Below are 4,933 nucleotides of genomic sequence, written 5' to 3' on the forward strand. Positions count from 1 at the left end.
TTTGATTTCATAAACATTTACTTAATCATTATTTTTAATCATTTTTGTGCTATTTGGGTATATAAATATGTAATCGATTGGCTTAGATATCTTATGGATATTTCTGAGATGTCGTATTGCGGACATTTGGATGTATAGAGGATGTCTACTAGCTATTTATTAGAGATTTATGGATATCCTATCATGGATATGAGGATATCGAATAGATATCTAACAGATATTATGTTCTGTATGGGCCTGTACACGTGTGTTCGAATAATATAAGCGATTCCAGGACGGTCGTGAAGTTTTGGAAAACGACCTAAGTTAGACCAACCAAAAAACAAAAATCACGAAGAATTGGTAGAAAAGTGCGTGAAATGATTGCCTTTTCGGTTAAAATGTAACTGAATATTATTTGAGTGTTTTGGAGCGTTTATGGAAGAGAATCGTTCGAGTCAGACCTGAATATTGAGCGCCGGGAAGTTGATTTTTGTTACACGATAATGCACCACCTCACAGGATCATCGCAGTTTGTGAATTTTTGACGAAAAAACAAGTCTGTGTGCTTCAACATCCTCCGTATTCACCTGATTTATCTCCGTGTAATTATTTTTTTTTTGTGGCAATCGTGGCGCGAGGAGCAGCGCGGCAGCTTTATAAACTAAAGATCCGGGTTCAAATTCACCCAGAATAATATAATTCTGATATTGATTTTAATCAATTCGGAAGCGATCGCCGCCTCTCGGAAGGCAATGGCAAACCACTGAGAGTATCTTTGCCAAAGGAACCTCTTCTTAAAAAATGGCCGTTCGGAACTGGCGTTAAAATGTAGGTCCCGTATATCTGCGTAAAAGTGTAAATAGCGCACATCGCAGAAATACGAGAAGAGGTCACTACGCTCTGTCAAGAGTAGTAGGACTATTGATTGATTGAATTATTTTTTGTTCCCGAAATTCAAACTGGCCTTAAAAGGAACGTTTTATGACAGCGTTACACAAGTCCAAGAGGCCGTGACGAGGGTCATTGAGGCAATTCCAAAAAACGACAAAAATTAATAAGAAATAAAGGGCTATGAGTCAAAGCAGAGTGTTATATGCTCCAAGTAAATATAACTCTTTAATTAAAATATAGTAAACAGACGTTTCGATCCAAATAGGATCATTTTCAATGTTAAACGCAAAATTAATAATACATAACTTAAAAACAATATTCGGTCATTCTAATGGTCTAACCATATAAAATTTTAAATACAAACACATACACGGTCGTCTAAAACGGTAAAATAATATAAAAATGTAAGTACTACTTATATCGCATTATATGAACTAGATTAAGACGCAACTCTTCAGATGTATATAGGTCCGCAAAACAGTATATTACGAAGTGTATAACTTCATTCTTCCCGGTTTTATGATAGAGCTTAAAGCTCGGTTGGTTTAAATACATTATTTGAATATTGCAGAATATACTATACAATACAAAGTCAATGCTGGTCAATACCGTAAAAAATTATAAAATAAAAAAATAGAATTACTTAAATTAAATTAAAATTAAATACCTTGAGGAGTCCCTGTCACGCTTTATATAAATTATCCAAATGATTATACAGTCAGTGGTAGTTCTAAGTATGTTTTTGTGACTACGTATGTTAAGTGACACTTAAGAGTCGTTATGTAATGCGAGCTAATGCGACATAAAAAAGTCTATGTTATCATTGAGTGAACGTGCACAGTGGTGTATTGATACGGAAGAAATGTATTTTGAATAAACAGAAATAATTTTGCCAAAATAACTGATTGGTTTTTCTTTAATTTATAAAGTTCCGTTATTTTTCCGACATAATGTGTATGCATTTAGAAATACATAGTCTGAAGTATTCAGAATATCAACTATATTTTCGTTTGCAGTGCTACAACACACTAGATGACACTCTAAAAATCCATCTTCAGGATAAAGATGTGCTATTAGCAGCGAAAACTGCATTACAAATGAGGACAGAAAGATATTGATACGTAGTCGTAGCGGAGCTGGTAAAGTTCACGATAGCTGGTGAGTATTTTTATAACATTACTATATCTTAGCCTTATCTTCCTTGCTGCGGACCCTCGCTAGCGTTAAATAACATTAATATTCAAATGAGCATAACTCTGCGAAAAAAATTGTAGAAACCTGAACAATTTCGTGTTCTTATCTCGAAAAGCCCTTTCAAATAGGCCTTTACTCGACGTGCCCCACGTGCCATTTAAAATTTTTTAGCCCCCTTTCCTCTCGCCCTCCTAAGAGTTAAAGTAAGTGTTTTCGAAATTAAAGGTAGTTTGTGAAATTTGAAACAAAATGATTTCACTCTCAAAGACGAGGTTTGGGTGTTCCTGCACTGTGGATGATGATCTACTGGAGCAAGCTATCGCCGAAAATCCTCGTTAAAGATCTTGGAATTCTGCCTTGAAATTTTCCTTTTGTAAATTAAGGTCGGTGATAGAAATCTCCCTTCCGCTGTACAGCAGGTCACCAACGTCAGTTTCTCTTCATTTGCCCGTCGTGATTTTGTGAACGACTTTCGCTCCTTTAGCGGTAAACACTTATCCGACTTGATTGATCAATTGAACATCTAATTCGTCCATATTCAAAATATTCTGCGGTTTGTCTTGAAGTCAGTATTTCCGTATTTCACTTTCCAAAATATCAAACCATTTTCTAATTTCTATTCTAACCAAACCGCGATCTCTGGCGATGGAGAGAACTAATTCAACTTGGCGAACACTTATATCGGGGTTTCCTTTCAAGAATGACGAAAGCCAATTGTAACCAGCAATTTTTTTCCCTCGATTGAATTTATGGTTGACGCGCAAGGTATCAACAAACTCGAAAGCGGCGTAGATCGCATTCGATACGCGATCAATGCCTGCACCCCCAGCCCGGGGGTGCGCAACATAACGGCGCACATGGTCGCGACCAATCACGGCGCTCCGCGGGGGTCCGGCCGTGGCACGGGCGTATTTGACAAATTTTCCTGCGGGCGCCTCGCGTCCTCGCGAGGCCGCCCTATTTCTTGGATGCTAACTGTCGGAACTTTATTTGGTCAAGACAGAAACCAGCAACGCACAGTTTTTTAATATATGCCAATTTCTTCTCGTTTTCCGTACCAAGAGAACCTGAAACATAAAAAAAACAAAATCAGTTACCATTATTTACAAGACATTTATGTAGATTCTAATAAAAACAATTATTAAAAAAAAAAGTACTTACAGTACGGTCCGCGATTACGATTTTCAGTTTCAAGTCCATCCGTCTTGCTATACAACGCCACGGTTCCTGATAATGTTTTTCTGCCTGTCTTTGTGACATTTTCCCTTTTTTGATTTGGATTACTACTTCTTTGAGTATCGCTGGATCCCAGTTTTTTTGGCGGGGCTTTACCCCCATCTTACGATTATAAACAGTTGATATTTATTGTCTAAAAGAAATAGAAATTCTACAGTGAGTAAGCGAAAACTCGGTGAGGCTTATCTTCCGGACAAAAGGCTTATGTTTTGTTTGTACAGGTACTGCCCAGTAGTTTTTCAAGGTTAACTTGAAATATAGTGTGCATCGTGAAAATACCTTCTAGAACGTTCCCATGATTGTAATAGCGTAGCCACAGAAATAAATAGAAAGAACCACGTACTAATCATATGGAAAAGTGGCCGCCGTTAAAATAGGAATAACATGTGTGAAAGTATACTTTATGAAGTATTGAACAAAAGTCTCAATTGCATCAATCTTCTAAAACCGCTAGTTTTTACACTATCAGCTTATAAAGACTGTTTGAAATCATTTTATTTTAGAAAATCATAAAAGTACGCTTTCTTGCATTCTCCCTCTCTCTCTCTCTCTCTCTCTCTCTCACTCACTCACTCACTCACTCACTCACTCACTCATTCACTCACTCACTCATTCACTGTCATATTGAAAGTGCCTATATTAAAGGTTCCTATATTTGGTACATATGTATATCCCAATAAATAGAAATCCCCTATATTATATGTAAATTAAAATACGGAGAACTTCATAATTGAGACTCCGACCAACAATAATTATATTTTTGTAATACTTGGATAAAAATGTTGTTTATCGTGCTTGTTGAAAAGCTAGTGCGAAAAGTGAATCTTTATCGCACTAGAAGCAAGCCACGATGCATTTGTTACAATAAAATATCGTTTGTATGTCGTTCAAAGCATCTTTTTCGACTCGTGTGATGATAATACACTCATCGATAAAGTCATGCTTTTCGCACTTATATCGAAATATATTTACTTATGACTTCATAGACGTCTGTATTATTTTACATGCAATTAATTGTAATTATGTTACTCACTTTCAGCGAGAAAAACAAGAAAATAAAATATCAAAAAGTAAAAGTAAAAGTAACAAAAAAGTATAAAAATAGTAAAAAAAGTAAAAAAAAGTATAAAAATAAAAAAAGTAAAAAAAAATCATATACTCACCATTTCCACGTTGATCTTGGGTAGCGCTAAGAGTAATATAATTACAATTAATTGCATGCAAAATAATACAGACGTCTATGAAGTCATAAGTATATTTCAATATAAGTGCAAAAAGCATGACTTTATTGATGAGTGTCTTATCATCACTCGAGTTGAAAAAGATGCTTTACACGACGAACGATATTTTATTGTAACAAATGCATCGTGGCTTGCCACAAGTGCAAAAAAGACTCACTTTTCGCACGCTCAACAAGTACAATAACAACATTTTTTGGGCATGTATTATACATACATATTAGGGCTGGTGATTTCGTTCGAAGGCTTCGACATTCGAACTTCAAACCTTCGAAGCTTTGAAATTCGAAGGTCGAAGCCTTCGAAGCTTCGCAGGTTTTGAAAGATCGGTATTGAAATCTTCGAAATTCGAAGCTTCGAAACTTTGAAACTTCGAAACTTCGATACTTTAA

The sequence above is a fragment of the Wasmannia auropunctata genome, unplaced genomic scaffold (genome assembly GCF_000956235.1).
Source record: "Wasmannia auropunctata unplaced genomic scaffold, wasmannia.A_1.0 LD336076.1, whole genome shotgun sequence".
In the NCBI taxonomy this organism is placed as follows: Eukaryota; Metazoa; Arthropoda; class Insecta; order Hymenoptera; family Formicidae; genus Wasmannia; species Wasmannia auropunctata.